General features: G+C 40.3%; 1 long non-coding RNA gene across 1 annotated transcript; it reads left to right on the top strand.

The window, feature by feature from the left end:
* Window positions 1-2,817: 2,817 nt before the first annotated feature.
* Window positions 2,818-8,925, top strand: LOC145657464 (uncharacterized). Its single transcript, XR_014123142.1, has 3 exons — window positions 2,818-2,895; window positions 3,143-3,254; window positions 8,773-8,925. It is a non-coding gene; the product is annotated as an uncharacterized LOC145657464 (long non-coding RNA).
* The last annotated feature ends 7,792 nt before the right edge of the window (window positions 8,926-16,717 follow it).

The raw sequence follows: 16,717 nt of genomic DNA, 5'->3' as shown, positions 1-16,717 counted from the left end.
TCACATGTCTAATTTGCTCATAATTCAGAATATGATATTATGTTTATCGATGAAAAGGTTGGTGACCACTGGATTAGGCAGTCAATTAAGAAAAGTGTTATCCCAACTAGCTAGCTAGGTTAGCTAAGGTTAGCCAGATGGTTTAGCCCGCTAGCATTGCTGTATCGCTAACATAACCTACACACAGCTCGTTCAAGCCTTTGAAAAACCTCCCTAAAAATGTTCAAATATCCAGTTACAACTACTTTCAAATTTTACAAAGAGCTAACCAGCTAACAGCTAGAATTCTGCAGATTGCCACGTTGTGTACTTACGTTTGTGCCGCTGTTTGTGTGTTGTGTACGGTTCAATCATAGCAAAGACCGTTTCTGCTTGGATAAAAGTGCCTTTGGCTCCCCACTGCAGTATGTCCTACCAGTCCCGCGCAAAATCTAATGTCTCCTGTCGGTAATCCGAGTTATGGATGTGACACCGTTTTCGTATTATGTTAAATGTTTAATACTGTTCACTGCTATATTTGTATGTGAGTGGCACTTGTGTTGTCCGTGTTTAATGTTAATAAATGTTTCACAAACACAAGGGAGTCTGTGCGTCCTGCGCTCTGCGGCACTCGGGCCAGCAGCAACGTTACACGAAATAATGTTGGTGATTGCTGACTTAAGCTCTACTCAGTACGTTCAAGAAGAACTATCTTCTAATGTTTATTTTGTTTTTTAAATAGCATGACATTCAACTGTAGAGGCAAAAAGTGTGGAATTACTTTAACAATGACAAAGATGAAGTACTTTAACGTTTAGTATTTATGAGGAGCTGTGAATGCTGAGATTTCCACCACTAAGTTTAATAAAATGGATTTTACAAAATACAAGAAAAACAAAAACGTTCTTGTACTGAATAAAAGTGGAGGTCTTCTTTGACGTTTGCAGTGTTCTCTCTCTCTCTCTCTCTCTCTCTCTCTCTCTCTCTCTCTCTCTCTCTCTCTCTCTCTCTCTCTCATATATATATATATATATATATATATATATATATATATATATATATATATATATATATATATAAAATCATTTTTACTGGTGTGTAAATGCATAATTGAAGCAATGACTTTGTATTTCATCAAGTGTCATGTGACACAAAAATCTGCTGATTATTTAAACAAATCAGAAGCCTCTGAGTCATAAACAAATGCCTAGTGCCAGAAGCATTTTATAGTCCCATATGTGCAAGCTGAACAATATTCATAATTTGCTGTTGTTTTAGTCCTGTTTGGCCATCATTTTGCCTTGTTAATATGGCCATGTGCCTGAAAATCCTTTGTCATGGAGAATAATGCATGGTGTTGTAGGATAATGTATGTCTTGGACTGTTTCTCGATGAGGCAATAAATGAACAAAATATGGAAATATTAGTTTTAGCTCTCAGCATTTCTTGTGTTTAAAGGGTCTTAGGCTAGTGATATGTGCATTATTTTTTCTGTGATGTTCTTCTTCTATCCTTCTATGCTACTCTGTTGTCTTTCAGTAACAGTTCTAAAAATTCTGCCTTTGCTTTAGTTCTGCTTTATTAATATATTTGCTTGTGAGAGAATTAGACCAGGGACAAGCATGATATCTCAAACATTTCCTGAGATGTCAATGTTACTCTTCATGAATCTTCATAAATCAAAAACACACTGAGGAACTCTGGCCACATTTCATTTGAGCATACCCATACACTGTGTAATCTTCAATATGCAATAGTAGACTAATTAAATAAGTTGTACATTTTTCAGGGTTATTAGCATGGAACATATACTTTCAAAGCATCGGCACAGTGGAGGCACTGAGATAGTGAGTGTTGCAAGTGTGTCGTGCCCAGCAGGGTGGCTGGAGTTTTCCTGCATGTCACTGTCACTGCAGAGTGGTCAGCCACCCAAAATATATTGGCAACTGCAGTTGTTTGGTCAGAAGCAAACCACTGATAAAGGGCTAGAAAATGTGTAGAAATGTGGATGGTGGCAGAATGGACCATGGACTCTAACTATGCAACCACAAGGTGCCTCTTGTAACGCTTGGAGTTAGTCCTATTTAAATTATGCTCCAACCCAGATTAGCAAAGAGCTTTGGCACTGGTAGAGAGAAGCCTGTGAAGCATGTGGAGGAGACGCGAGTCAGACTCAACTCAGTTATGCAATAATCTTGCCGGTTTATTCACTACGTGACAGCGGCTTGCTCTTGGAATCCTGTTGACATTGCATACATGAAATGTAGAAACGTCCAAAGCTCATAAACACATTAACAGAGAAATGAAATTAAGGACAAAAGAATCGCTGGGTCCAGTAAGGTCCGTCATGTACAGTACAAAAAAAAGTCTTCTCCTGTGTGGCATTCATGCACATGCATTTTCCGTAAAACACAACTTAAAGGGACAGCAGACAAATTACTGTCCGTTACACTCTGCACAGCAGTAGGTATTTAGAATATAGTGCTGTGAGAGTGTATACACAGCAGTAAATTGCTTCTATTTCTATTTCTATGTGTATCAGAGGGTTTCTTCTAAAACCACTAGGAATGTTCAAAAGACCTCTGCGTCATACAGAGAACTGGCACAGCCAATAGGGAGGAAGCTTTCATACCGGGGGTGGAGAGAGCGGCGGAAAGTTCATTAATATTCATAAAGCTGTTAACACAATAGGAGCGGGTACTGGCGCAGTCAATCACACGCTACTGTGTAAGTGATTTGTAGCTAGCTAGTGTTTGTCCACACTCCAATTATAATCAGTCGTTAGGCTTACTGACCTTTAGAATTCACATCAAAAGATGAGAGGTGTCAGTAGATTTAGAAAAGAGGAAAGGTGGCTGCACAAAGCTGCCACCAATAAGACCAAACCACAGTGCTCAGAAAGCAAACAACGTTCAGGTATGTGTATACACATTTTATTTAAACGCTGAAATGAAGGAGCATGTGTTTTTGAATCTTTAAATTGTATGGTATACCTTAAAAATGTTTGTACTGGTGCATCTAGAATGAAACAAATAGAAATACATTTTTAGTACATTTTAATAAAAGGTTGTTTGGCTATGATGGAAGGTTGTGTATGGTTATGTGTGCTTGTGTGTCAGTATGTAAATTCTTGTGTGAAAAATACATTGTATACTTTGTTTAGGCTCTTGATGTGGCTGTGCGCAGTCCAGAAACTAGAGATAGCACACATTTTGCTCCACTTGTTCTACCTCCAATCAATGGTAGCCATCCACTACCATTTCAGAGAAAAAAAGGTAAAGAACTATAAAGTCTATACATTCTAGAGAAAATTACATGGCAATTAATACCTGTTGGTTTTTAACACATGGTTTCATATGAAGAGTCAGAATATATTTTTAAACTGAGCCTTCTCATCTGGCTCTTGATGTGGGTGTGCACAGTCCAGAAACTAGAGACAGCACACATTTTGTGTGTCTGTCTGTGTGTGTATATGTTACTTTCCAGGGAATAAAATTGTCTGTACATGTTTAAAAAATGTCAGTATAAGAAGTCAGTATAACTTCAGGAAGGAAGACTATGTTCCAAACACAAGTCACTCGTTGTCTTCCAGTGAATCAAATAAACACATCAGTATATTGGATTGTAATTGACATGGTGTGCCAGAATTGTACGTTTAGTATTCATGTTTGAAGAATTACATAACTTTTGCTCTCTTAGCCTTCATCTTTATTCAAGGCTTTATGACTTATCTTGGGATATGCATCAAACCTTACCAATGTACTGCTAGTCAGATTCTCTCCACCTAGTTCCACAGTTAAATTGTGCCAGATTCTGACATCGTTGTGCGATTCAACACAGCTGGCATGTACACTATTATAGCTGTAATTAAGGGAGCCACGCTAAAGACCACAAATTACTGAAGAAAAGATATCTGACATTTAAGGAGAGAGACTCAGAGCTGAGTCCTACTGAGAGAACAGCTCCGTGACTTCTTCATCCAAAAGTTCAGTAGACAGGCGAATCCCAAAGTTACAATCATCTATGTTATGCTAATTTTTGCTGATATGACTTCAAAACCATCCCCACTCTAACCAATTTCTTTGGGTTTGCCAGTAACACTAGTTGACCATAGCATAAAGATGATGTTTTGTTCTGTCCTATTTGTTGATATTTCAAACTGAATAGTAAGAAAAGGCAATACACAGTGACCAATAAGCAATAAAAAGTTAATGAAAAGCTACAGACACACTGTTAAATGGGCTGACCCAGATATTTATCACCAGAGACCTAGAGCCCTAAACACTTGCCCAAGTCATTGTTTTGACTTATCTGGGTCCTAATCAGATGATTCATACTATAGCTAAGCAATTTGACCCAGGAGTACATTTCACTGCGCATCATTTTTATAAACCATGACAAAAACAATACAGTTTTCCATCTATGTCACCAGCCCAGCACACAGCCAGTCTCATCGATGGAGCTTTCATAACTTAGAAAGGACCAGCTCAATAAGCCCTTGGTGCTAGATGCTATACACAAATGGTGCACTGTCTGAACTGGACCTAGAGTAGGAAATGAAAAGTAATTAACTAGTAATAGTAAAAGCATGGACTGAGAGATTTATTGAGTCCATTCTCTCTGTCGTTCCATCTCTCTCTATCTCTCTCTCTCTGAGGCATTTTCATTATTTATTGCCTAGCTAACAAATCTGCAGAGACATCGGAAGGCCTCTGAGTTCAGCTTGATAAAGAAAATGTTTTTAACCCAACAAAAACCCAATCTGTTTACTGAAAGGTTGAAGCTCATTTTCTTAAAGAGCAGGGTGCAGCGTTGATCTCTAGCTTGCAGACCACATCTATACCAGCTCCATTCCTGAGTCACCTGCTACATGCTAGCTAGCTTGGCAATCTGTGCGGATTTCCAACTTTCCTTATTAGGTTTCACACGTGTGATGTATACAGCGTGTACTGTTTCTGATGCACGTTGGCTTGATTTCCGTGTGGTTGAATGAGCAGATAAATTGATTAAAATCTAAAGGGAAAAAAACCTTGAACCGTACAAGGTTTAGCAGGTTTAGCAAGTTGATATTGATGTAGAGATGGTACTTGTGGCATAATTATGATGTAATAAAGGGGCTGTGAAGTCACACAAGCTATCACATTAATCACGCCTGTCACCATTCCCATAGTACTCATTTGCTTCGTTGCTGCTTATTGTAATTGGCTGAGGTCTGTTCCCCAAAAACTAAAAGGCTTATCGATCTTTAGAATTCACATCAAAAGACGAGAGGCGCCAGTAGATATGGAACAGAGGAAAGGTGGCTGCACAAAGCTGCCACCAATAAGACCAAACCACAGTGCTCAGAAAGCAAACAATGTTCAGGTACGTGTATACACATTTTATTTAAATGCTGAAATGAAGGAGCATGTGTTTTTGAATCTTTAAATTATATGGGATACCTTAAAAATATTTGTACTGGTGCCTCAAGAAAGAAACTAATAGAAATACATTTTTAGTACATTTTAATAAAACGTTGTTTGGCTATGATGGAAGGTTGTGTATGGTTATGTGTGCTTGTGTGTCAGTATGTAGATTCTTGTGTGAAAAATACCTTGTATACTTTGTTTAGGTTCTTGATGTAGGTGTGCACAGTCCAGAAACTAGAGGCAGCACACATTTTGCTCAACTTGTTCTACCTCCAATCAATGGTAGCCGTCCACTACCATTTCAGAGAAAAAAAGGTAAAGAACTATAAAGTCTATACATTCTAGAGAAAATTACATGGCAATTCATTCCTGTTGGTTTTTAACACATGGTTTCATATGAAGAGTCATAATATATTTTTAAACTGAGCCTTCTCATCTGAACATAGCTCAATTTCAAGAGGGCAAAATCAGCTGTTGCCATCTGTTAATTAATAGAACTGGATGATTCTTTAGTATAACTCTGCCCTGTAATTTTAGGTTCATATGAGCAGCTGCAGAGGACTGGTCTGGATGGATGTCATGACATTGAAGCTTCCAAAGAGCAGCTGGAGATGGAGAGATGTAACCTTGAAGCTGAGTATAAGGAACACCAAGCGCTTCTGCAGAGCCTCCTGTCAGAAAGGGATGAACTCTGCCAGTTGAACAGCGAGCAGCAGATGATAATAGCTGACTGGTTGGAAAGGGAAAACGTGCCAATGCCTGTGTGTACAAGGCGGAGTCGCCATGGCTACCAGGACCAGCTAAAAATTCTAGAGGACCTAAAGTTGCAGTGGCAGTGCAAATCACAGCTCTACCAGCAGCAAGTTGAAGAACTCCGGCCCCGGTGCCAGGAGAAGAAGAAGCAGTGGGACTGTGAATATCAAGCCTTCATCATGATGATGCAAGAAGTAGTCGTTGCGGCTCTCGCCCGGCGGCTGGGGAAGCGGGCAGCTCTTGTTGAGGTGAAACGGCTCCTTGCAGCTGAGCAGAAGACGGAGAATAAGCTCACTGCTGCAAAAACACGGAACCTTGCGCTGCAGATGAGGGTACAAAGCCGGGAAGAATCTATTAGAGAACTGGAGGAGAGGACAAAGTGTGAAAAACTGAAGTTTGAAAATGAGAATTATAAGACTATGATCTTGGAATATGAAGAGGAGATTATTCGAATAAAGAAAGGAATTACCAGCACTAGAGAGGTATGACGTCCTGTTAAACTCAGTAGATTAAGACTAATGTGGGTGCAATTTCTGTTGATTTTTTAGATAGCCATGGAACTGTCAAGTAGACTTGAAAACATAACAAGACCCATCCCATAAATCCCACCACAAAACTTGGAAATTTCGAGCCCCCATTTAAAACTGAAAATGCAATAAATTTATTGCCACGGAGTAGGATGGGAAGATGTATTGTACAATAGAGTCTTGAATGCATAGAAAATAATCTCAGTATTGTGTACCTCCACTCTCAGTTCCAGTCACATCTCAAGGAAACGATCAACTTTGTGGAGCTGGAGATCCAGGCCAAACTAGCCAATCTGGCCAAGATAAAGGCAATGATCGGCAACAAGCGGAAAGCTCTGGCAGGGGTAATGATAGCTAAAGACAAGCTGCGTGCAGACAATCTGCGCCTGTACCAGCGCTGCAGCCTGCTGAGAAACAAGAAGCTGCTCCAGGATTTTGAGAAGGTGAAGGATGCATGCGAGGACCTGCAGAGCCAACTAGACATTCTCAAGAGGCAGCATGAAAAGCTCTCTGTCAAGTGTAGCACAGTAAAGAGCAAGCTGAAGCAGAGCAGGCCACTGCAGCATTGTGTATAACACGGTTGAACACACACGTGTACACGTATATACACATACATGCTGTACGCTCTTTGTGCAGAGCTAAAATAAAAACAGTACACTGTTATATTTGAAATTAGTGCTGTGCCTTTTATATTTGAAAGCTGACAAAATATCTGATATATGTGTGTTTGTGTGTGTGTGTGTCTGTCTGTGTGTGTATATGTTACTTTCCAGGGAATAAAACTGTCTGTACATGTTTAAAAAATGTCAGAATAAGAAGTCAGTATAACTTTGGGAAGGAAGACTATGTTCCAAACACAAGTCACTTGTTGTTTTCCAGTGAATCAAATAAACACATCAGTATAATGGATTGTAATTGACATGGTTTGCCAGAATTGTACGTTTAGTATTCATGTTTGAAGAATTACATAACTTTTGCTCTCTTAGCCTTCATCTTTATTCAAGGCTTTATGACTTATCTTGGGATATGCATCAAACCTTACCAATGTACTGCTAGTCAGATTCTCTCCACCTAGTTCCACAGTTAAATTGTGCCAGATTCTGACATCGTTGTGCGATTCAACACAGCTGGCATGTACACTATTATAGCTGTAATTAAGGGAGCCATTCTAAAGACCACAAATTACTGAAGAAAAGATATCTGACATTTAAGGAGAGAGACTCAGAGCTGAGTCCTACTGAGAGAACAGCTCCGTGACTTCTTCATCCAAAAGTTCAGTAGACAGGCGAATCCCAAAGTTACAATCATCTATGTTATGCTAATTTTTGCTGATATGACTTCAAAACCATCCCCACTCTAACTAATTTCTTTGGGTTTGCCAGTAACACTAGTTGACCATAGCATAAAGATAATGTTTTGTTCTGTCCTATTTGTTGATATTTCAAACTGAGTAGTAAGAAAAGGCAATACACAGTGACCAAAAAGCAATAAAAAGTTAATGAAAAGCTACAGACACACTGTTAAATGGGCTGACCAAGATATGTATCACCAGAGACCTAGAGCTCTAAACACTTGCCCAAGTCATTGTTTTGACTTATCTGGGTCCTAATCAGATGATTCATACTATAGCTAAGCAATTTGACCCAGGAGTACATTTCACTGTGCATTATTTTTAAAACCATGACAAAAACAATACAGTTTTCCATCTATGTCACCAGCCCAGCACACAGCCAGTCTCATCGATGGAGCTTTCATAACTCAGAAAGGACCAGCTCAATAACCCCTTGGTGCTAGATGCTATACACAGATGGTGCACTGTCTGAGCTGGACCTAGACTGGGAAATGAAAAGTAATTAGCTAGTAATAGTAAAAGCATGGACTGAGAGATTTATTGAGTCCATTCTCTCTCTCGTTCCATCTCTCTCTATCTCTCTCTCTCTGAGGCATTTTCATTATTTATTGCCTAGCTAACAAATCTGCAGAGACATCTGAAGGCCTCTGAGTACAGCTTGATATGTTGAATGTTTAATAATGTTCACTGTTATAGTTGTATGTGATTGCCACTTGTGTTTTCCATGTTTAATGTTAATAAATGTTTCACAAAGTCAAGGTAGTCTGTGTGTCCTGGCCCATGCCTTACGGTGCTCAGGCCAGCAGCAACATTACAGAATGACCAACCACCACAGGACTCTTACTCCCTCGGCAAATGACGGACTTCCTAGCAGGAGGTGCGTGAGTTAATGTCTAAATGTAACATTCGTAACCATTTTTGTCTACCTTGTGTTAATGTTAAAAATTGTTAAGTGTTAAGTGTCTCTATGTTCACTGTTTGTGTTACACGGGAGTGCCACTATAGTCTTTACGTTTTATGTAAATAAATGTTTGTCCACGTCGAGAGAGTCTACGCTCTGTTCTACGCCCTTCGGCACTCGGACCAACGCGGTACAGAATGACCAACCACCACAGGACGCCAGGTCCTTCGGCTAAAGACGGACTTCCTAGCGGGAGATGCGTAGGCACCCCCGCCCTGCTGCCTGGATCCCAGCAGATTGGGGAGAGGACCGTGACTGGTGTCTATGTCCACCCCGGAAGTGGAGGGGTACACCCCCAAGAATTTCTTGGGTGGGCTGGGGGGGGGGGGCCTCGAGCCTAGGCCGAGGAAGACCGAAATGCACCACAACAACCAGAAAGAGGGCGGTTGGGTGGACCCATCGGGATCTCCAGCGGGCAGAGCTGAAGCCCGTGTCCCTTCCCTTCAGTGGACTCACCAGCGAGACTGGAGGGGTCTGCCCAAAGCCCCGGAGGCAAACCGCCGCTGGGATGCTCCTAGAGTGGCAGGCGAGTGGAGGACCGTTGGGGGAGGTAGCACGTCTAGAACCGGGGCGGACGTGCACGCCCGCATGTCCATTGAGGCCACGGACACATACAAGGTTCCTGCGCAGACAGCGGGCACCATGTCACAGCGCCTTATATGTTTGTGTGTGGGCGCTATTGTTTGTTTGTGTTTACAACTTTTGTACATCTACAGGCGTAACGTTGTTGGGGGCGTACCGGACTGCCCTGACAGAGACAGAGAAGCTGCCTTTCTCCCAGGCGGCTGCTTGTGTGTACATGTACACGGTGTCCTGAGACTCGTGTTCACTGGAAGAATGCGTCAGGAGCCGTGCCCCTTGGGAGGAGGTTCTGTAACAGAACGCTCGCCTCTCGCGAGTCATGTGGTTTGGCCCGCCACGTGCAGTGACAGGATCTTTGTTTGTATCCACGCCTGCACACACCTGCACCTTGTTTGTCTTTGTGTATTTAAACCTGCATCAGTGTGTGCAGTGTCGCTGGTCATCGTTGATGTAGCATGTTGTTTGTGAGTTAATATCTAAATGTAACATTCGTAACCATGTTTGTCTAGCTTGTGTTAATGTTAAAAATTGTTAGTGTTAAGTGTCTCTATGTTCACTGTTTGTGTTATATGGAATGCCACTATAGTCTTTATGTTTTATGTAAATAAATGTTAGTCCACGTCGAGAGAGTCTGTGCATCCTGCTCCACACCCTTCGGCACTCGCGTTACACTGAGAGGACACAGAATCTCTATACTCCCTTATGTTTTATGTTATTAATATGTCTAATTCAATGTTAAAAACTTCTTTTCCCGGTAAACACTCTTTTTATTACCTCAGTATATACATAGGTTGTGTATATACACAATATGAACACAGTATATATATGTATATACACAAACACAAGGTATATATACACAATTACAAATGAGAAAAACATGTGAGAACAATGAAGTAAGGCAGAGAATACCAGACAAGGGGCGACAGAACTGGCATCAAATAATGTTCTAATCATTCTTTAAGGAATCTGTCAGTCACATATATGTTATGTACAGTATCTTCCAATGAAAATTCACAAAAATCAGCCTTTGTGTACTGTTATTCACATCACACATATCTCTATATGTATTTCGGTTGTGGGCCTCACTGAGCTTGACAACATAGGTTTTTCTGCAGTTGTCAAACGTTTTAAGCTGGTTGTAGACATTGCACCTGATCTGTGAACTTTTCAACAGTATGAAACAAACTGGTCTTTTTTCTGTTTTGTTTAGCTTCACTTTTTGTGGCTCAATTGGCTAAAACTCAACAAAAGGAAGTATGATTGTGACCCAGTCTGAAAGATGGTCAGAGATAAATAAAGGCTGATATATCAGTGCAAAATTGGGCTTATGTAATGCTTAGACATCCACGGTCAAATTGTTTTCTCAGTCATTAATTGCTGTTCTCAATGTCTTGTCAACTTGATGTTGTATTATGTGTTTGTTTTCTGCTACAGAAGAAGCTGACAGATTTGGCCAGTGCAGTGCAGAGAGAAACTCAAAAGGATCCACCTGTCACAACAGAGGACTTTCATATTGTGGTTGATAGTGTTTCTAGCTATGAGATATGGTTTTGGTTACACTGAAGCATAGTAATATTAAAACTTGTTAAAGTATATAATATTTCCCATTTCCCATTCTGGCCTTATACTAGTAGCTACTTAAAAATATTAACACACAAGTAGATTATATTTCTCCTATAATTAGATGATGAGTCTTACACATAAAAAGCATGTAAAATGTGTCTTTTATGTATATGGTGTAACATGCATATTTTATATGTAAGATCATCTTCAAAAACACTAAGATAGTAGCCACGTGTTCTTGTACTGAGTCAGTGAGTTAACTGAACTCCTCAACAATCTAAACTTCAATGAATGTTTCATACCATGGCACTGCAGATTAGGAGGACCTCTGTTGGCCAGAAGAGGGATTGCTGACACATTGACTATATGATTAAAGACATTATGAGTAAAGAAATTAATTTTAGTTTGCACCTGTGGTATCTGAGTTACCGGCATTTTTGAAAAAAGGTCAGAAGTGTCTATCACTGAAAAACCAGGTAAAATATATTTGTGCCAAAATAAGACCAATAATAAGACATCACTCTCCGACATCTACATATCCATTAGTGCAGGGTCTCACTGGGAGGAAGAGGAGGCTGGCCTCGGACACGCTGAGAAGCCTACCCAGACACATCCTGCTGGATGTTAAAGTCAAAAGCAGGGTGCCCGTGAGTCAGACGCTCTGGGAGCTTACTCAGCGCGGGAGGGAGAGGTTTCAGGGCCAACATGGGAGTGTTGGACTGGCCAACGCTCAGGTGCAGAACATCCTGTTCCTGCTTTTTGTTCCTTGCATTGTACCCGTAACGAAAAATGCAGCCCAGCCTATTAGTGCTCAGCCTTTATAGTCCACAGTGCTAATAAGGTAAATATAAAACCCGGTAAACTCAGCACTGGGTCAGTGTCTGCTGATTCAACTCAAAAAGTTGAATACGGGTCTGGGCCATGAGGCCGGGGCTGCTGAGGCCTACGTCCTAGATGACACTGTAGTCCCTCATGGCAACAACCCACCTGTTCACCCTGACGATGGTCTGACCGGCCAGGTGAAGTGGACAAAGCACCAGGCACACGGCCTGGACAAGGTGGCTGACGCTGGGCCACTGAGCAGTCCAATTCTGTCCAAAAGGTAACGAGAGGAAGAGACATCGTGCGCACGCACGTCTGTGGAGACAAAATACGACATGCGCACGCATAAATCTTTGACAGGCTACTTAGTTGAATCCCTAGTCGATACCCAAACTGTAGAAAGAAGAACACACACATCAGTGCCACATATAGAATAGTACCGACACGGTCGCGGTTTGCTTAGTGAACACTTACAATGAACGCGGTACACCGCTGCACGTCTGCAATACAGACAATACAGACAATACCGCAATACGGTCGATCTCGAGTTGTGAAGCACCACTTCGGACACGCATGCAAGCTAACTGGGTGCATTTAATCAGCCATTTTAATGTCATCTAGCCAGACACGCTGTATTTTACACAGAAATGACCGAGACGAGCGACCGATTTAGCGAGCTAGCTCGGTCGGTCGGTCGGTTGTGGCTGCTAATTTCGCCCATTAAATTTCACTTTTACATTCTTGACGTACGTAGACGGGGAATAAAAGCCAGGTAAAGAACCAGAGCGTAAAACCTACCGAAAACGGATCGAAGGGCTAAACTTCAAACAACAGGAGAAACCGGCTGTGCTGATCTCCACTGTAATCCGGAGACAGTCAGCTGGTGTTCGGCACCTTTACCAGTCGCGCTAGTTTACTAGCTAGTTGGCTAACGTACGACAGCTTTCTTTCAGAGTAATCTAACAAAGCGGATGTGTTCAGATTCCACTCATACTGAATAAAATGTACTAAAGGTCATAAAGACGGTGAACTACCATGGCGTTGTTCAAGCATAACCCACTAATGTTGCAGACAGTTCACTGTCATAGATGAGAGTAACTTCAGGCATAGAAGAAATGCAGGTGCATCTTTTATGTGGGTATAGAATTTTGTATACTCTTAATAATGTATAATGGACACACAAGTCTTCATGCTTCATACCTTTAATTCTTTCATCTTGTTAATAGTTCTTAATTAATGTAATAATGCTGTACTTTTTATGTTACACGGTATGGAAGAGGGCGGATGGCTGGGCGTTGTGGAGGAGGCAGTGGGTCTCTGGGATGCTGGGTGAAAATGCTGTCCACACTAAACAAAGACAGCCAGTTCTTCACCTAGTTCAGAGAAGGTCCAGAAGGGAACTAGTGCCACTTATCATTCAGCATGTAAGGAGGCGATCCACAATCCTCAGTGGTGAGTGGCGTGTCTATCAGCAGGCTCTGTCTCAGCTTGGCTACAGACATTACACAGTTAACCACAGTATATCATACATGGATGCTCCTACAGGGGCTCACACCCAGCATATAGAGAGGGCCTGGAGAACATACAAGGAAACTGTTTGGAGGTTTAGAAGCAACTGGACAGAGGAGCTGTTAAAGGATCACTGGACAATAATAGCATGGTATGAATGGCTAGCAAAAAAACACACCATAATGGCCCTCTAGGAAGATTTATTCATGTTCTTGGCAAGAAGTCCTGCTATGCATATTTATTAACAAGCACATTAGTCTGAAGACATTAAGTCTTTTTTAATGTGTGTATTTTACTGTTTATGTGAGACAATCAAATAAAGCTGAAATACAATTTCAAATGTGTTATAAATATATTAATGTATAGTCATTCTGAATTGTCATGTAATTCAGGGTTGTTCATTAGTGTCACATTAGTGAAATTCAAGGTGAAGTACAGCAAATAGTGATGATTAAACAGTTATTAACCTCTGTTCCTAGTACTATACAGAACAAAATACTGTTGCTCCTTTCTTGTCTTTTTGGTAAATTTTGGTCAGATCCTTTAGATGGTGTTATTATCTCTGTCATTTTATGGAGGCAGGGAAATAATAAAATGTGTTACAGCCAGTACTTCATACTTACAATAGTAATGTTTACCAACCTTTGTAAATGTCTATATATTGAGATGTTTTGCAACTTTAGATAAGGGGCTCCAACATGTTTTATTAATTATTACCAAGTCATTTATACATTTCTTAACAGACAACTTAAAATGATAAGTTTACTTGAAAGTGTGTTGTTTATAAATGGCCTACAGACATTTATAGATATTCGTGTATATTGAATAGTTTTCACCTTAGCGGCTGTAAAATGCTACAGATAATTTCTATATGACAAGTAATTTAGAAACTACAGCTGCTGTTTGTTACTGTTTAACAAATAATTTGTATGGCTACACTTTTTAATTATTTTAACAGGTTCACAAAGACTCTTAGGAGCCAGGATTAATAAAGCTGTCATTTTAATAATATATTAACTAATGGTGCATATCCTCTGAATTCCTGAATTGGTCACCATTAATTCTGAAATTGTAACATACATATTTACATTAACATTTAAGGTGTTTAGCAGACTCTCTTATCCAGAGTGACTTTGTTGTGCATAACACAATAGCATTTCATAAATGCAATTAAAACATTTTAATAAGTGCAAAACTAATGTTCAGGTAAATGCATCTTCAGTCGGCGTATGAACAATGAGGGACTCTAGTGTTTAGACAACCAGAGGATTGAAGTTTCCAGTTGAACTAATCTTTAATCCTGAGTAATTGTAATTTGTACAGATTTCTAGTGTTTGTGTCCATAATGTGAAACTTGGTGTGTTTGCCTGAGATCTGGCTCTTTTTGGAAAATGATGGTTTTGGTCTTTTTCAGGATTTTTTTACTTGGGTGTTTAATCATTTCATTTCAAATGCCATCAGACCCACTTGTTTTTTTTGGTTTTAAGAGTAGAAATTTGATTTCTAAGTTCCTGCTCAGTAATGGGTGAGTCCAAGGGATTCTAGAAGTCCTTTATTCGTAGTTCTAATATATTAAATTTTTCAGTTATATGCTTTTGTTCAGGTCTTGTATTTTTGAGTCATTGATTATAAAGTGATTTAACATGTGTTATCCAATATGTGTTTTGAAAAGCCAATTCTTCTTATTTAGATTTATTAAAAGTGTTCAAGAAATGTGTCTAAAAGTGTTTGAATTTCTTGAGAGTTGATTGCTTTCTGGAACTCCTCTGTGCTGTTTTGGGCCCATCTGTATCGTCTCCTGGTATTAAACAGCTGACTGGTCAGTGTGGGTGCAGCACTGCTAGTCTCTGTCCTATTAATGAACAGTGATTTGGCTGTGATCAGACAGAGGGGTTAGTAGCTTTACAGTGAATGTACTGAGAGAGAATGTACTGTTATCATGTAATCCACTGTATTGCCAAGAGGTGAGCAAAAGGTGGATCTCCCCAAAGAGTCACCTCATAAGCTACTGTTGACAATGTACAGACCCAGATTTTGACAGAGCTGCAGGAGGTCTTTTCCATTCCTGTTTACCTGTGTGTCAGAATGATATCAGGAAAGAAATGTTTCCTTGTATTAACAGCCCTGTGGACCTCGAGAAATGTGTACTTTGAAAATGATCAGAACATTCTTGGAAAATACAAAACATGCAAAAGGGGTTCAGGTGGAAGAGGACTTTCCAGATCTGGCAGGTTTTATACAGTCTTTTCAGTGTTTGAGAAGCAATTTATAGGAGGAAGGTTTTACTGATCTAAACCCGCAGCTTAACAATAACAGTAATAAGATTGCTTAATTTTTGTGTCACTTTTTTGTTTAGATTTAATGTTCATTTTCAAAATGAGTGTGTGCGGTGTGGCAACACTTAATGGGGCCAGGGATGTGAATAAAAGAACACAGTTTTTTCAGTTAATCAAATTTAAAGGAAATGATGTAGATTTTGCTCAAGAAACTCATAGTGATAGACAGAATGAAGCAGACTGGCTGAGAGAGTGAGAAGGTAAAGCCTTCCTTAGTCACAATAGCACCATGTCTGGGGGTGTGGCTGTGTCATGTCAGGGGGCGTGGCTGTGTCATGTCTGGGGGCGTGGCTCTGCCCCTTCCCAACAGCTGGGTTCCACAATTTGTAATGGAGGATATTGAGGCTCTTAAAGTAAAAAAGAAAAAGAAAAAACTAGCCGACCTGCTTGGGGTAAAGGTACAGGGGGCTCTGGTGTGTTCTCCTTTTCAGAACGTGACACAGATGTACTCTGTTGTGGAATTTTGAACAAACAGCAAGTCAGACGTGATTAAGAGAGTAATTTAATAAGAAAAAGAATAAAATAAATGTTTGGCTCTCCTCAGGTAGGGAGCCCCGAGTATACAAAACCGTGGCTAGTTATACTACTCCTGTGCTGTCTTTAACCAATCATCTTTTCTTAAGCAGCTCTTCTTTCCTTTGTTGCTGTGGCTATAAGCCAATCAGCTCTCAGCTTGGTTTTTTCCACAAACCAACCCAAACTGACTCCAAACAGTTTGGGTTGTGTGTCAAGTTGACCTTGATGTTAACAGTTCCTGATACATGTTCAACTTAATCAGCAACAGGCGGATACAAATGTGCAAACAGCATTATTAATTTACGAGCAAAAGGATCAGTGTGATTTTATATGAATCACATAATACATAGTTTCGTAACATTTTCCATCACATTTCCCCCCCTTGATTCTTATACAATCATTTGTTAATT

The sequence above is a fragment of the Electrophorus electricus genome, chromosome 1 (genome assembly GCF_041902795.1).
Source record: "Electrophorus electricus isolate QZ-2024a chromosome 1, ASM4190279v1, whole genome shotgun sequence".
NCBI lineage: Eukaryota > Metazoa > Chordata > Actinopteri > Gymnotiformes > Gymnotidae > Electrophorus > Electrophorus electricus.
This window is presented reverse-complemented; position numbering and strand designations above follow the sequence as displayed.